Below are 18,131 nucleotides of genomic sequence, written 5' to 3'. Positions count from 1 at the left end.
TGGATCTCAGGAACTCGCTCTTGTAGTCCCTGGGAAGTCAGGTCTGCTTTCGTTTTGCTAGGGGAACCTCGGGATTACTCTCAAGACATGGAATGGGAACAGGGCCTCATCTATTATTGAGTCCATAAATTGTGTTCTAATCTCAAGTGAGTTCAGCTATGTCAGGGAATGTGTTGAGTCACATAAAGGTTGTCAATACTTGTTCACATTTCAAGCCGTAATGTGGGATTTCTCTTGAGACTCAGCAGGGGAATTTTTCTCATCTCACCTTGAGTGCAGAATCCCGTGGTTTTTCTCGAGTTGCGGCGGGAAGCTTGGGTCCCTCTCGAGTTGTGACATGGACTTCAGGAACTCGCTTGTTTAGTCCCTGGGAAGACAGGTCTCCTTTCGTTTTGGTAGGGGAACATCGGGATTACTCTCGAGGCGTGGAATGGGAATAGGGCCTCATCTATTGTTGAGTCTATAAATAGTGTTCTCCTCTCAAGTGGGGACCGCTAAGTCAGGGAATATCCTGAGTCTCATAAAGGGTGTCAAGTACCCGTTCGCGTTTCAAGCAGGAATGTATGATTTCTCTTGTGACTCTGCAGGGGAAATTTTCTACATCTCACCTTGAGTGAAGAATCTTGTGGTTTTTCACGAGTAGCCACGGGAATCTTAATGTCCTTCTCGAGATGCGACAGACACCTCAGGAACTCGCTCGTGTAGTCCCTGGAAAGTCAGGTTTCCTTTCGTTTTGGTTGGGGAACATCGGGATTACTCTAGAGGCCTGGAATGGGAATCGGGCCTCATCTAAAGTTGAGTCCATAAATTGTGTTCTCTCAAGTGGGGACAGCTATGTCACGGAATATTTTGAGTCTCATAAAGGGTGTCAATTACCCGTTCTGGTTTCAAGCGGGAATATGGGATATCCATTGAGATTCTGCAGGGGAAATTTTCCTCATCTTACTTTGAGTGCAGAATCTTGTGGTTTTTCTCGAGTTGCTGTGGGAAGCTTGGGGTTCTTCTCGAAAGGGGAAAGGGATCTCAGGACCTCCCTCCTGTAGTCCCTGGGAAGTCAGATCTTCTTTCATTTTGGTAGTCACATCGGGATTACTCTCGAGGCTTAGAATGGAAATAGGGCCTCTTACCGAGTTGAGTCCTAAATTGTGGTCTCCTCTCCAAAGCGGACGGCTCTGTGAGGGAACTTTCTGAGTCGCATAAAGGGTGTCAAGTACCCGTTCACCTTTCAAGAGGGAATGTGGGATTTCTCTTGATATGCTGCTGCGGAAAATGTCCTCATCTCGCATTGAGGGGATAATTTTGTGGTGTTTCTCGACTTGCGGCGGTAAGAATTGAGTTCCTATCGAGTTACGACGGGGACCTCAGTACCTCGATCTCGATATCACAGGGCAGTTAGGTCGCCTTGCGTGTTGGAAGAGGAACATCGCCATTCCTCTCGAGGCACGGGTGAGTAATAGGGTCGCATCTAGTGCTGTGTAGATAAATTGTGTTCTCTGCTTCAATGTGCACGGCTACCTGGGGGAAATATTTGGGTCACATAAAGTGTGTCAAGTTCCGTTCGGATTTCAAGCGGTAATGTGCAATTTCTCTTGAGACTCTGCAGCGGAAAATATCCTCCTCTCGCATTGAGGGGAAAATATTGAGGTGTTTTTCGAGTTGCGGCGGGAAGCTTGGTCCCCCTCTCGATTTGGGACGGGGACCTCAGGAAATCCCCCGTGTTGCTTCAGAGAAGGATGGTCCCCTTTTGTGTTCAAAGGGGAACTTCGGGATTACTCTCGTGCCGTTCAATGGGAATAGGGCCTCTTCTCGAGTTGAGTTCGTAAACTGTGTTCTCCTCTCCAATGGGGACGGCTGTGTTAGGGAACTTACTGAGTCTCATAAAGTGTGTCAAGATCCGTTCGGGTTTCAAGCAGTAATGTGTGATTTCTCTTGAGATTCTGCAGTGGAAAATGTCCTCATCTCTCATTGAGGGGATAATTTGTGGTGTTTCCCGATTTGCTGGGGGAAGCTTGGGGTTTCTCTCGAGTTGCGACGGGGACTCCAGGAACTCGTTCGTGTTGCCCCAGGGAAGTCAGTTCTCCTATCTTTTTGGAAGGGGAACCTCGAGATTCCTCTCTAAAGAGCAGCAGAGGAATAAGGCCGCATCTAGCGTTGAGTCAGTCAACTGTTTGTTCTTCTCCAGTGGAGACAGAGATCTCGCGGTTGCTCTCAAAATTCTCCAGGGGATTCAGGCCTCGTCTCTTGTTCAGACCTGGAAGTGCGCTTTCTTCTCGAGTTGTAATACGGGTGATAGGCCACTTTCAGTTCAGTTCGATTCAGTCGCTCAGTCGTGTCCGACTCTTAGTGACTCCTGAACCACAACACGAAAGGCCTCCCTGTCCATCACCAACTCCCGATGTTCACTCAAACTCATGTCCATGGAGTCAGTGATGCCATCCAGCCACCTCATTCTCTGTCGTCCCCGTCTCCTCCTACCCCCAATTGCTCCCAGCATCAGAGTCTTTTCCAGTGAGTCATCTCATCGCATGAGGTGGCCAAAGTATTGGAGTTTCAGCTTTAGCATAAGTCCTTCCAATGAACACCCAGGATTGATCTCCTCTAGAATGGACTGGTTGGATCTCCCTGCAGTCCAAGGGACTCTCAAGAGTCTTCTCCAGCACCACAGTTCAAAAGCATCAATTCTTCGGCGATCAGCTTTCTTCACAGTCCAACTCTCACATCCATACATGACCACGGGAAAAACAATAGCCTTGACTAGACGGACCTTGGTTGGCAAAGTAATGTCTCTGCTTTTTAATATGCTATCTAGGCTGGTCATAACTTTCCTTCCAAGGAGTAAGCGTCTTTTAATTTCATGGCTGCATTCAGCATCTGCAGTGATTTTCGAGCCCCCAAAAATAAAGTCTGACACGGTTTCGACTGTTTGCCCATCTATTTCCCAAGAAGTGATGGGACCAGATGTGATGATCTTCGTTTTCTGAATGTTGAGCTTCAAGCCAACATTTTCACTCTCCTCTTTTGCTTTCATCAAGAGACCTTTGAGTTCCTCTTCACTTTCTGCCATAAGGGTGATCTCATCTGCATATCTGAGGTTATTGATATTTCTTCTGGAAATCTTGATTCCAGCTTGTGCTTCTTCCAGCCCACAGTTCCTCATGATATACTCTGCATAGAAGTTAAATAAGCAGGGTGACAATATACAACCTTGACGTACTCCTTTTCCTATTTGGAAACAGTCTGTTGTTCCATGTCCAGTTCTAACTGTTGCTTCCTGACCTGCATACAGGTTTCTCCAGATGCAGGTCAGGTGGTCTGGGATTCCCATGTCTTTCAGAATGTTCCACAGTTTATTGTGATCCACACAGTCAAAGGCCTTGGCATAGTCAATGAAGCAGAAATAGATGTTTTTCTGGAACTCTCTTGCTTTCTCCATAATCCAGCGGATGTTGGCAATTTGATCTCTGGTGCCTCTGCCTTTACTTAAACCTGCTTGAACATCTGGAAGTTCAGGATTCACATATTGCTGAAGCCCAGCTTGGAGAATTTTGAGCATGACTTTACTAGTGTGTGTGATGAATGCAATTGTGTGGTAGTTTGAGCATTCTTTGGCATTCCCTTTCTTTGGGATTGGAATGAAGACTGACCTTTTCCAGTCCTGTGACCACTGCTGAGTTTTCCAAATCTGCTGGCACATTGAGTGCAGCACTTTCACAGCATCATCTTTTAGGATTTGGAATAGCTCAATTGGAATTCCATTACCTCCACTAGCTTTGTTCGTTGTGATGCTCTCTAAGGCCCACTTGCCTTCACATTGCAAGTTGTCTGGTTCCAGGTGAGTGACCACGCCATCCTGATTATCTTCATCGTGAAGACCTTTTTTGTACAGTTCTTCTGTGTATTCTTGCCACCTTCTGTTAATATCTTCTGCTTCTGTTAGGTCCATACCAGTTCTGTCCTTTATCGAGCCCATTTTTGCATGAAATGTTCCCTTGATATCTCTAATTTTCTTGAAAAGATCTCTTGTTTTTCCTATTCTGTTGTTTTCCTCTATTTCTTTGCATTGATCGCTGAGGAAGGCTTTCTTATCTCTCCTTGCTCTTCTTTGGAACTCTGCATTCAGATGCTTATATCTATCCTTTCCTCCTTTACTTTTCGCTTCTCTTCTTTTCACAGCTATTTGTAAGGCCTCCTCAGACAGCCATTTTGCTTTTTTGCATTTGTACCTTGAGATTGTATAGAGTATGCTCATGGAGTCAGGTCACCATTTGTCCTGTGATTTGATACTCGAGGCTACATTTGAAACTGTGCAGTAGAATCAGACAATAGGGTCGAATCTAGTGCTGTGTAGATAATTTGAATTCTCCGCTTCAATGTGGACCACTGTCTCGGGGATGTTTTGGAGTCACATAAAGGATGTCAAGTACGCGTTCGAGTTTCAAGCAGTAATGTGTGATTTCTCTTGAGTCTCTGCAGTGGAAAATATCCTCATCTCGCATTGAGGGGAAAATTTTGTGGTGTTTCTCGAGTTGTGGCGGAAAGCTTGGGGTTTTTCTCGACGTGTGACGGGCACCTCAGGAACTCGCTCATGTTCCCCTAGGGAAGTCAGGTCCCCTTTTGTGTTGAAAGTGGAACTTCGGGATTTCTCTCAAGCCGTTAAATCAGAATAGGGCCTCTTCTCGAGTTGAGTCCGTGAATTGAGTTCTCTCCAATGGGGACGGCTCTGTTAGGGAACTTTCTGAGTCATATAAAGTGTGTCAAGTTCCCATTCGCATTTCAAGCGGGAATGTGGGATTTCTCTTGAGATTCTGCAGCGGAAAATTTCCTCATCTCGCATTGAGGGGATAATTTTGTGTTGTTTCTCGACTTGCAGCAGGAAGCTTCATGTTACTCTCGAGTTGCGAAGGGGACCTCAGGACCTAGATCGCGATGTCCAAGGGAAGTTAGGTCTCCTTGCGCGTTGGAAGGGGAACATCGGAATTCCTCTTGAGGCGTAGCAGAGTAATATGGTCGCATCTAGTGCTGTGTAGATATATTGTGTTCTCCGCTTCAATGTGGATGGCTATCTTGGTGAAGTTTTTAGTGGCATAAAGAGTGTCAAGTTCCCGTTAGATTTTCAAGCAAAAATGTGGGATTTCTCTTGAGATTCTGCTGCAGAAAATTTCCTCAGCTCGCATTGATGGGGGAACGTTTTCGTTTATCTTGAGTTGCGGCGGAAATCTTGGGGTTCCTCTCGAGTTGTGACGGTGACCCCAGGAACTCGATCACATTGTCCCAAGAAGGTTGAATTCGTTTGCTGTTTGAAGGGGACCTCAGGATTTATGTCTACTCGCAGGAGACGAATAGGGCCGCATCTAGAGTTGTGTACGTAAATTGGGTGCTCCGCTTCAATGTGGACGGCTATGTTGGGGAAGCATTTGGTTCGCTTAAAGGGTGTCAAGTTCCCATTCGAGTTTCAAGTGGGATAGTGGGATTTCTCTTGAGACTCTGCCGCAGAAAATATTCCTCATCTCGCATTGAGGGGATAATTTTGTGGTGTTTCTCGAGTTGCGGCAGGAGGCCTGGGCTCCCTCTTGAGTTGCAATGGGGACCTCAGGATATCCCCGTGTCTCTTCAGAGAAGTCAGGTCGATTTTTTGTTGGAAGGGGAATTTCTGGATTACTCTCGAGTCGTTAAATGATAATAGGGCCTCATCTCAAGTTAAGAATATAAATTGTGTGCTCCTCTCGAGTGGGGATGGCTATGGTAGGGAACTTTCTGAGTCACATAAAGTGTGTCAAGTACCCGTTCGCCTTTCAAGCTAGAATGTGGGATTTCTCTTGAGACACTGACACGGAAAAATTTCCTCATCTCGCATTGAGGGGATAATTTTGGGGTGTTTCTTGAGTTGCGGCGGGAAGTTGGGGTTCATCTTGAGTTGTGACGGGGATGTCAGGAACTCGCTCGTGTTGACCCAGGGAAGTCAGGTCTCCTATAGTGTTGAAAGGGGAAAATCAGGATTCCTCTATAAGGAGAAGCAGAGGAATAGGGCCGCATCAAGCGTTGTGTCAGGCAACTGTTTCTTCTTCTCCAGTGGAGACAGGGACCTCCGGTTGCTCTCAATATTCTCCAGTGGATTCAGTTCTCCTCTCTTGTTCTGACCTGGAACTGCGCTTTCTTCTCGAGTTGTAATACGAGTGTTAGGCCACATTAGAGTTGAATTTGTACCTGGAGATTGTATAGAGTATGCTCGTGCAGTCAGGTCTCCACTCGTCCTGTGAATTGATACTCGAGGTTACATTTGAATTTCTCTTACCGAATCTGAAACGGAAATGTTGTTCATCTCGCCTTGAGGGAACAATCTTGTGGTTTTTCTTGAGTGTCGGCAGGAAGCTTCGGCTTCCTCTCAATTTGCGACGGGGACCTCAGGTAATCCCCCGTGTTGCTTCTGAGAAGTCAGTTTCCCTTTGTGTTGGAAGGGGAACTGCGGGATTACTCTCGAGCAGTTCAATGGGAATAGGGCCTCTTCTCGAGTTGAGTCCGTAAATTTTGTTCTCCTCTCCAATGGGGACGGCTGTGTGAGGGAACTTTCTCAGTCGCATAAAGGGTGTCAAGTTCCCATTCTCCTTTCAAGCGGTAATGTGGGATTTCTCTTGAGATTCTGCTGCCCAAAATTTCCTTATCTCGTATTGAGGCCATATTTTTGTGGTGTTTCTAGAGTTTCGATGGGAAGCTGCGGGTATTTCTCTAGTTGCAACGGGGACCTCAGGAACTCGCTCGGGTTGCTTCAGGAAAGTCAGCTCTCCTTTTGTGTTGGAAGGGGAACTTCCGGATCACTCTTCAGGCATAAATGGGAATAGGTCCTTCACTCAGGTTGAGTCCAAAAAGTGTGTTTTCCTCTCCAATGGGGACGGCTGTGTGAGGGAAATTTCTCAGTCGCATAAAGGGTGTCAAGTACCATTTTGCCTTTCAAGTGGAAATTTGGGATTTCTCTTGAGATACTGTCGCGCAAAATTTCCTCATCTCGCATTGAAGCCATATTTTTGTGGTGTTTCTCGAGTTACGGTGGGAAGCTGGGGGTACTTCTAGAGTTGCAACGGGGACTATAGGAACTAGATCGGGTTGCTTCAGGGAAGTCAGGTCTCCATTTTGTGTTGAAAGGGGAACTTCTGGATTACTTTCGGGCCATTTAATGGGAATAGGGCCTCTTCTCGAATTGAGTCCATAAAGTGTGTTCTCCTCTACAATGGGGACTGCTGTGTGAGGAAAATTTCTGAGTCACATAAAGGGTGTCAAGTACCCCTTTGCCTTTCAAGTGGGAATGTGGGATTTCTCTTGAGATACTGCCAGGCAAAATTTCCTCATGTTGCATTGAGGCCATATTTTTCTGGTGTTTCTGAAGATTTGGCGGGAAGCTGGGAGTACTTCTCGAGTTGAGATGGGAACCTCAGGAACTCGCTCGGGTTGCTTCAGGGAAGTCAGGTCCCCTTTTGTGTTGGAAGGGGAACTTCCGGATTACTCTCGAGCCATTAAATCGGAGTAGGGCCTCTTCTCGTGTTGAGTCCATAAAGTGTTTTTTCCTCTCCAATCGGGACATATGTGTGAGGGAACTTTCTGAATTACATAAAGGGTGTCACTAACATTTTGCCTTTCAATCGGGAATGTGGCTCTTCTCTTGAGATCCTGCAGCACAAAATTACCTCATCTCGCACTGAGCGGATAATTTTGTGGTGTTTCCCGAGAAGCGGCGGGAAGCTGGCAGTAATGTTTGAGGTACAACGACGACCTCGGGAACTCATTCCGGTTGCTTCAGGGAAGTCAAGTCCCCTTTTGTGAAGCAAGTGGAAATTCGGGATTACTTTCACGACGTTAAATGGGAAAAGGGCTTCTTCTCGAGGTGAGGACATAAAGTGTGTTCTCCTCTCAAATGGGGACGGCTGTGTGAGGGAACTTTCTGAGTCCCATGAAGGATGTCAATTATCCTTTTGCCTTTCAACAGGGAATGTGGGATTTCTCTTGAGTTTCTGCAATGCACAATTTCCTCATCTTGAATTGAGGGGATAATTTGGTTGTTTTTCTCTAGTGTCTACGGGAATCTTGGGGTACTTCTCGAGTTGCGATGAGGACCTCATGAACTCCCTCGGGTTGCTTCAGGAAAGTCAGTTCCCCTTTTGTGTTGGAAGAGGAACTTCCAGGTTACTCCAGAGGCATTAAATGGGAATAGAGCCTCTTCTCGAGTTTAGTCCATAAGGTGAGTTCTACTCTCCAATCGGGAATGCTGTTTGAGGGAACTTTCTGAGTCGCATAAGGGGTGTCAAGTACACTTAAGCCTTTCAAGCGGGAATGTGGGAATTCTTTTGAAATTCTGCAGCCCAAAATTTCCTCATTTCGCTTTGAGGGGATAATTTTGTGGTGTTTCTCGAGTTGCGGTGGGAAGCTGGAGGTACTTCTCGAGTTGCAACAGGGACCTCAGGAACTCACTCGGGTTGCTTCAGGGAATAAGGTCCCCTTTTGTGTTGGAAGGGGAACTTCCGGATTACTCTCGAGCCTTTAAATGGGAATAGGACCTCCTCTCGAGTTTAGTCCAAAATGTGTGATTTCCTCTCCAGTGGGGCGGCTGTTTGAGGGAACTTTCTGAGTCCCACAAAGTTTGTCAAGTAGCCTTTTGCTTTTCAAGCGGGAATGTGGGTCTTTTCTTGAGATCTGCAGCCCAAAATTTCCTCATTTCGCTTTGAGGAGATAATTTTGTGGTGTTTCTCGAGTGGGGGGTAGCTGGGTGTACTTCTCCAGTTGCCACGGGGACCTCAACTACTCGCCCGTGTTGCTTTAGGGAAGTCAATTCCCCTATTGTGAAGGAAGGGGAATTTCGGGAATACTCTCGAGCCATTACATGGGAATAGGGCCTCTTTTCGAGTTGAGTCCATAAAGTGTGTTCTCCTCTCCAATGGGGACAGCTGTGTGAGGGAAATTTCTGAGTCACATAAAGGGTGTAAAGTACAGTTTTGCCTTTCCAGCGGGAACGTGGGATTTCTTTTCAATTGTGCAGCGCAAATTTTCCTGACCTAGCATTGAGGGGATAATTTTGTGGTGTTTCTCGTGTTGAGGCGGGAAGCTGGGGGTAATTCTCGAGTAGTGAAGAGGACCTCAGGAACTCACTCAGGTTGCTTCAGGGAAGTCAGGTCCCCTTTTGTGTTGGAAGGGGAACTTCGGGATTACTCTCGAGCCGTTAAATGGGAATAGGTTCTCTTCTCGAGTTGAGTCCATAAATTGTGTTCTCCTCTCCAATGGGGATGACTGTGTGAGGGAATTTTCTGAGACTCACCCGTAGGCGCAGACCCGAGAGACGCCGGCCCCGCCCGCGCAGATGCGAGAGATGCCAGCCCTGGAGCAACCGACCATGCAAAGATGCGTGGCCATGAGGAGCTACCACACGCCTGAGGCCAGGGCAGGCGGCCGAGAGGAGGTACCCTACGTCCAATAGGTGGTGGCTGTGCGAGGGAGGGCTGACAGGATTTACTCACCTTCAAGGTCAGGAGGGGCGGCCTTGAGGACATACCCCTCATCCAAGGTAAGGTGCAGCAGCTGCGCTTTCTTGGAGGAGCTGTGAAGAGATATCCCACACCCAAGGTAAGAGAAACTAAATAAGATGGTAGGTATTGCGATGGGGAATCAGAGGGGAGACACACTGAAATCATAATCACAGGAATCTAGTCGATCTGATCACATGGACCACAGCCGAATGTGGTCCACTGGAGAAGCGAATGGCAAACCACTTCAGTATACTTGCCTTGAGAAACCCATGAACAATATCAAAGGGCAAAATGACAGGATACTGAATGAGGAATTCCCCAGGTCGGTAGGTGCCCAGTATGCTACTGGAGATCAGTGGAGAAATAACTCTAGAAGGAATCAAGGGATGAGCAAAAGCAAAACCAGTACCCAGTTGTGGATGTGACCGGTGACAGAAGCAAGGTCCGGTGCTGTAAAGAAAAATATTGTAAATACCTGGAATGTTAGGTCCATGAATCAAGGCAAATTGGAAGTGGTCAAACAGGAGATGGCAAGAGTGAACATAGACATTCTAGGAATCAGGGAATTAAAATGGACTGGAATGTGTGAATTTAACTCAGATGACCACTATATCTACTATTGTGGGCAGGAATCCCTTAGAAGAAATGGAGTAGCCATCATGGTCAACAAAAGAGTCCGAAATGCAGTACTTGGATGAAATCTTAAAAAGGACAGAATGATTTCTGTTCGTTTCCAAGGCAAACCATTCAACATTACAGTAATCCAGGCCTATGCCCCAACAACTAACGCTGAAGAAGCCTAAGTTGAACGCTTCTATGAAGACCTACAAGACCTTTAAGAACTAACACCCAAAAAAGATGTCCTTTTCATTCTAGGGGACTGGAATGCAAAAGTAGGAAGTCAAGAAACACCTGGAGTCACAGGCAAATTTGGCCTTGGAGCACGGAATGAAGCAGGGCCAAGTCTAATAGAGTTTTGTCAAGAGAACGCACTGGTCATAGCAAACACCCTCTTCCAACAACACAAGAGAAGACTCTACACGTGGACATCACCAGATGGTCAACACCAAAATCAGATTGATTATATTCTTTGCAGCCAAAGATGGAGAAGCTCTATACAGTTAGCAAAAACAAGACCAGGAGCTGACGGTAGCTCAGATCATGAACTCCTTATTGCCAAATTCAGACTTAAATTGAAGAAAGTAGCGAAAACCCCTAGACCATTCAGATATGACCTAAATCAAATCCCTTATGATTATACAATGGAAGTGAGAAATAGATTTAAGGGACTAGATCTGATTGATAGAGTGCCTAATGAACTCTGGATGGAGGATCGTGACATTGTACAGGAGACAGGGACCAAGAGAATCCCCATGGAAAATAAATGCAAAAAAAGCAAAATGGCTGTCTGAGGTGGCCTTACAAATAGCTGTGAAAAGAAGAGAAGCGAAAAGCAAAGGAGAAAGGGAAAGATATAAGCATTAAAATGCAGAGTTCCAAAGAATAACAAGGAGAGATAAGAAAGCCTTCCTCGGTGATCTAAGCAAAGAAATAGAGGAAAACAACAGAATAGGAAAAACATGAGATCTCTTCAAGAACATTAGAGATTCCAAGGGAACATTTCATGCAAAGATGGGCTCGATAAAGGACAGAAATGGCATGGACCTAACAGAAGCAGAAGATATTAAGAAGAGGTGGCAAGAATACACAGAAGAACTGTACAAAAAAGATCTTCACGACCAGGATAGTCACGATAATGTGATCACTGACCTAGAGCCAGACATCTTGGAATGTGAAATCAAGTGGGCCTTAGAAAGCATCACTACGAACAAAGCTAGTGGAAGTGATGGAATTCCAGTTGAGCTATTTCAAATCTTGAAAGGTGATGCTGTGAAAGTGCTGCACTCAATAGGCCAACAAATTTGGAAAACTCAGCAGTGGCCACAGGACTGGAAAAGGTCAGTCTTCATTCCAATCCCAAAGAAAGGCAATGCCAAGGAATGCTCAAACTACCGCACAATTGCACTCATCTCACACGCTGGTAAAGTCATGCTCAAAATTCTCCAAGCCAGGCTTCAGCAATATGTGATCCGTGAACTCCCAGATGTTCAAGCGGGTTTTAGAAAAGTCAGGGGCAACTGAGATCAAATTGCCAACATCCGCTGGATCATGGAGAAAGCAAGAGAGTTCCAGAAAAAAACATCTATTTCTGCTTCGTTGACTATGCCTTTGAGTGTGTCGATCACAATAAACTTTGGAAGATTCTGAAAGAGATGGGAATATCAGACCACCTGAGCTGCCTCTTGAGAAACCTGTGTGAAGGTCAGGAAGCATCACTCAGAACTGTACATGGAACAACAGAGTGGTTCCAAATAGGAAAAGGAGTACGCCAAGGCTGTATACTGTCACCTTGCTTATTTGATTTATATGCAGCGTACTTCATGAGAAACGCTGGGCTGGAAGAAGAACAAGCTTGAGTCAAGATTGCTGGGAAAATTATCAATACCTCAGATATGCAGAATACACCACCCTTATTGCAGAAAATGAAGAGGAACTCAATAGCCTCTTGATGAAAGTGAAAGAGGAGAGTGAAAAATTTGGCATAAAACTCAACATTCAGAAAACAAATATCATGGAATCTGGTCCCATCACTTCACTGGAAATAGATGGAAAAACAGTGGAAACAGTGTCAGACTTTATTTTTTTGGGCTCCAAAATCACTTCAGATGCTGAGTGCAGTCATGAAATTAAAAGCCGCTTACTCCTTGGAAGGAAAGTTATGACCAAACTTGATAGTATATTAAAAAGCAGAGACATTACTTTGCCAACCAAGGTCCGTCTAGTCAAGGCTATGGCTTTTACCGTGGTCATGTATGGATGTGAGAGTTGGACTTTGAAGAAAGCTGATCGCCGAAGAATTGATGCTTTTGAACTGTGGTATTGGAGAAGACTCTTGAGAGTCCCTTGTACTGCAAGAAGAGCCAACCAGTCCATTCTAAGGGAGATCAACCCTGGGTGTTCATTGGAAGGACTGATTCTAAAGCTGAAACTGCAATAATTTGGCCAACTCATGAGACGAGTTGACTCGCTGGAAAAGATTCTGATGCTAGGAAAGGTTGGGGGCGGGAGGAGAAACGGACGACAGAGAATGAGATGGCTGGATAGCATCACCGACTCTGTGGACATGAGTTTGAGTGAATTCTGGGAGTGGGTGATGGACAGGGTGGCCTGGCGCACAGTGATCTATTGGGTCGCGGAGAATCGGACACGACTGAGGGACTGAACTAAACTGAATAAATGTGTCAAGTACCCTTTTGCCTTTCAGGCGGGAATGTGGAATTTCTCTTTATTGTGCAGTGCAAAATTTCCTCATCTCGTCTTGAGGGGATAATTTTGTGGTGTTTCTCGAGATGCGGCGGGAAGCTGGGTGTAATTCTCGAGTTGCGACGGAGACCTCAGGAATTCGCTCGGGTTGCTTCAGGGAAGTCAAGTTCACTTTTGTGTTGGAAGGGGAACTTCCGGAATACTCTCCAGCAATTAAATGGGAATAGGGCCTCTTCTCAAGTTGAGTCCAAAAAGTGTGTTCTCCTCTCCAATGGGGACGGCTATGTCAGGAAACATTGTGAGTCGCATAAAAGGTGTCAAGTAACATTTTTCCTTTCAAGCGGGAATGTGGGATTTCTCTTGAGATTCTGCAGCGAAAAATTTCCCCATCTCCCATTGAAGGATAATTTTGAAGTGTTTCTCGAGTTGCAGCCGGAAACTGCGGGTTCTTCATGAATTGCAATGGGGACCTCAGGTATTCTCTCGGGTTGCTACAGGGAAGTCAGATCGCTTTTTGTGTTCGAAGGGGAACTTCGGGATTACTCTCGAGTCGTTAAATGGGAATTGGCCTCTTCTCGAGTTGAATTCATAAAGTGTGTTCTCCTCTCCAATGGGCACGGCTGAGTGAGGGAACTTTCTGAGTCGCATAAAGGATGTCCAGTACCCTTATGCCTTTCAAGTGGGAATGTGGGATTACTCTTGGGCTTCTGCAGCATAAAATTTCCTTATCTCGCATTGAGGAGATAATTTTGTGGTGTTTCTCGAGTTGCGGCGGGAAGCTGCGGTTACTTCTAGAGTTGTGACGGGGACCTCAGCAACTCGCTCGGGTTGCTTCAGGGAAGTCAGGTCCCATTTTGTGTTGGAAGGGAAACTTCGGTATTACTCTGGAGCCGTAAAATGGGAATAGGGCCTCCTCTCGAGTTGAGTCCATAAAGTGTGTTCTCCTCTCCAATGGGGACTAACAGTGTTAGGGAAATTTCTGAGTCGAATTATTGTTTTCAAGTAACCTTTTGCCTTTCAAGCTTGAATGTGGGATTCCTCTTGAGATCTGCTGCTCAAAATTTCCTCATCTCGCATTAAGGGTATAATTTTGTGGTGTTTATCGAGTTGCGGTGGGAAGATTGGGGTATTTCTTGAGTTGCAACGGGGACCTCAGGAACTCACTCGGGTTGGTTCAGGGAATTCAGGTCACCTTTTGTGTTGGAAGGGGAACATCCGGATTACTCTCGAGCTATTAAATGGGAATAGGGCCTCTTCTCGAGTTGAGTCCATAAAGTGTGTTATCCTGTCCTACTCGGACGTCTGTGTGAGGGAAATTTATGTGTCGCATAAAGAGTGTCAAGTACCCTTTTGATTTTCAGGCGAGAATGTGGGATTTCTCTTGAATAGTGCTGCGCAAAATTTCCTCATCTCGCATTGAAGGGATAATTTTGTTGTGTTTCTCCTGTTGAGGCGGGAAGCTCGGGGTACATACCGAGTTGCAACATGAAATTCAGGAACTCGCTCGTGTTGCTTCAGGGAAGTTAAGTCCCCTATTTAATGGAAAGGGAATTTCGGGATTACTCTCGAGCAGTTAAATGGAAATAGGGCCTCTTCTCGAGTTGAGTCCATAAAGTAGGTTCTACTCTCCAATGGGGACGACTGTGTGAAGGAAATTTCTGAGTCGCATAAAGCGTTTCAAGTACCCATTTGCCTTTCAAGCGGGAATGTAGGATTTCTCTTGAGATTCTGTAGCGCAAAATTTCCTCATCTCACATTGAGGGGATAATTTTGTGGTGTTTCTCGACTTGCGGCGGGAAGTTGGGGGAACTTCTCGAGTTGCGACGGGGACCTCATTAACTCGCTTGTGTTTCGTCAGGGAAGTCAGGTCACCTTTTGTGTTGGGAGGGGAATTTCGGGATTACTCTCGATCCGTTAAATGGGAATAGGGCCTCTTCTCGATTTGAGTCCATAAAGTGTGTTTTACTCTCCCATGGGGATGGCTGATTGAGGGAACTTTCTGAGTCCCATAAAGGGTGTCAAGTACACTTTTGCCTTTGAAGTGGGAATATTTGATTTCTCTTGATATTCTGCAGTGGAAAATTTCCTCATCTCGCATTGAGGGGATAATTTTGTGGTGTTTCTCGAGTTGCGGTGGGAAGATTGGGGTATTTCTCGAGTTGCGACGGGGAACTCAGGAACTTGCTCGGGTTGCTTCAGGGAGGTCAGGTCCCCTTTTTTGTTGGAAGGGGAACTTCCGGATTACTCTCGAGCTGTTAAATGGGAATAGGGCCTCTTCTCGAGATGAGTCCATAATGTGTGTTCTCCTCTCCAATTGGGATTTCTGTGTGAGGGAAATTTATATGTCGCATAAAGGGTGTCAAGTACCCTTTTGATTTTCAGTCAAGAATGTGGGATTTCTCTTGAATAATGCTGCACAAAATTTCCCCATCACGCATTGAAGGGATAATTTTCTGATGTTTCTCCTGTTGAGACGAGAAGCTGGGGGAACTTCTCGAGTAGCAACGAGGACCTCAGGAACTCACTCTGGTTACTTTAGGCATGTCAGGTCCCCTTTTGTGTTGGTAGGGGAACTTCGCCGTTACTCTCGAACACTTGAATGGGAATAAGGCCTCTTCTAGAGTTGAGTCCATAAAGTGTGTTCTCCTCTTTAATGGGGACAGCTGTGTGAGGGAAATTTATGAGTCGCCTAAAGGCTGTCAAGTACCCTTTTGATTTTCAGGCGGGAATGTGGAATTTCCCTTGAAATTCCACATCTCGCATTGAGCGGATAATTTTGTGGTCTTACGCCTGTTGAGGCCGGAAGCTGGGGGTACATCTCGAGTTGGGACGGGACGTCAGGAACTCGCTCGGGTTCCTTCAGGGAAGTAAATTCCCCTTTTGTGAAGTAGGGGAAGCCTCAGGATTACTCTCGAACCGTTAAAGGGTAATAGCGCCTCTTCTCGTGTTGAATCCAAAAAGTGTATTTTCCTCACCAATGTGGACGGCTGTGTGAGGGAACTTTCTGAGTCTCATAAAGTTTGTCACGTACACTTTTGCCTTTCTAGAGGTAATGTGGGATGTCTCTTGAGATTCTGCAGCAAAATATTTTAGTCATTTCACATTGAGGGGATAATTTTGTGGTGTTTCTCGATTTACGGCGGGAAGTTGGGTACTTCTCGAGTTGCGACGGGGATCTCAGGAACTCTCTTGGGTTGTTCCAGAGAAGTCAAGTTCCCTTTTGTGTTGGAAGGGAAACTTCCGGATTACTCCCAAGACGTTAAATGGGAATAGGGCCTCTGCTAGAGTTGAGTCCTCAAATTGTGTTCTTCTCTCCAATGGGGACGTCTGTTAGGGAAATTTCTGAGTCGCATAAAGTGTGTCAAATAACCTTTTGCCTTTCAAGCAGAAATGTGGGATTTCTCTTGAGATTCTGCAGCGCACAAATATCTCTTCTCGCATTGAGAAAGTAATTTTGAGGTGTTTCTCCAGTTGGGCCTGGTAGGTGGAGTATTTTACGAAATGCGACTGGGACCTCAGGAACTTGCTCGGGTTGCTTCAGGGAAGTCAGTTCCCTTTTTGTTGGAAGGAGAACTTTCGGAATACTCTCGAGTCGTAAAATGGGAATAGGGCCTCTTCTCGAGTTGAGTTCATAAATTGTGTTCTCCTCTCCAATGGGGACGGCTGTGTGAGCGAACTTTCTGAGTCGCATAAATGGTGTCAAGTACCTTTTTGCCTTTCAGGAGGGAATGTGGTATTTCTCTTGAGATTCTGCAGCGCAAAATTTCCACATCTCGCAGAGAGGATAATTTTGTGGTGTTTCTGGACATGGGGAGGGTAGCTGGGGGTACTTCTCGAGTTGCGACGGGGACCTCAGGAACTCGCTCGGGTTTCTTCAGGGAAGGAAGGTCTCCTTTTGTGTTGGAAGGGTAACTTCCGGTTTACTCTCGAGCGGTTAAATGGGAATAGGGCCTCATCTCGAATTGAGTCCTTAAAGTGATACTCTACTCCAATGAGCACGGCTGTGTCAGGGAACATTCTGAGTCGCATAAAGGGTGTCAAGTAATCTTTTGCCTTTCAAGACGGAATGTGGTATTTCTCTTGAGATTCTGCAGCTCAAAATTTACTCAACTCACATTGAGGGGATAATTTTGTGGTGTTTCTCGAGTTGTGGCGGGAAGCTGAGGGTACTTCTCGACTTGCGACGGGGACCTCAGGAACTCGCTCGGGTTGCTTCAGGGAAGTCAGACCCCCGTTTGTGTTGGAAGGGGAACTTCCAGTTTACTATTGAGCCGTTAAATGGGAATAGGGCCTCAGCTTGATTTGAGTCCATAAAATGTGTTCTCCTCTCCCATGGGACGGCTGTGTGAGGGAACTTTCACATAAAGGGTGTCAAGTACCCTTTTGCCTATCAAGAGGGAATGTGGTATTTCTCTTGAGATTCTGCAGCGCAAAATTTCCACATCTCGCATTGAGGGGATAATTTTGTGGTGTTTCTCGAGTTGCGGTGGGAAGCTGGGGGAACTTCTCGATTTGGGACGGGGACCTCTGGAACTCGCTCGGGTTGCTTCACGGAAGTCAGGTCCCCTTTGTTGTTGGAAGGGGAACTTCCGGTTTACTCTGGAGCCCTAAAAGGGTATAGGGCCTCATCTCGAATTTAGTCCATAAAGTGTGTTCTTCTGTCCATTGGGCATGGCTGTTTGAGGGACTTTCTGAGTCACATAAAGGGTTTCAAGTACCCTTTTGCCTTTCAATAGGGAATGTGGGATATCACTTGAGATTCAGCAGGGCAAAATTACCTCATCTCGCATTGAGGGGATAAATCTGTGGTGTTTCTCGAGTTGCCGCGGGAAGCAGGGTGTACTTCTCGAGTTGCGACCGGGACCTCAGGAACTCGCTTGGGTTGCTTCTGTGAAGTCAAGTCCGATTTCGTGTTGGAAGGGGATCTTCCGGATTACTCTCTTGCCGTTAAATGGGAATATTGACTCTTCTCAATTTAAGTCCATAAATTATGTTCTCCTCTCCACTGTGAAAGTATGTTAGGGACCATTCTGAGTCGCCTCAAGGGAGTCAAGTACCCTTTTGCCTTTCAAGCAGGAATGTGAAATTTCCCTGAGATTCTGCAGCGCAAAATTTCCTCACCTCGCATTGAGGGGATAATTTTGTGGTGTTTCTCGAATTGCGGCTGGAAGCTGGTTGTATTCCTAAAGTTACAACGGGGACCTCAGGAATTCACTCGAGTTACTTCACGGAATTCAGATCCCCTTTTGTGCTGGAAGGCGAACTTCCGGATTACTCTCTTGCCCTTCAATGGGAATACTG

The sequence above is a fragment of the Moschus berezovskii genome, chromosome 22 (genome assembly GCF_049115385.1).
Source record: "Moschus berezovskii isolate FMDL1 chromosome 22, NW_MosBer_1.0, whole genome shotgun sequence".
NCBI lineage: Eukaryota > Metazoa > Chordata > Mammalia > Artiodactyla > Moschidae > Moschus > Moschus berezovskii.
This window is presented reverse-complemented; position numbering follows the sequence as displayed.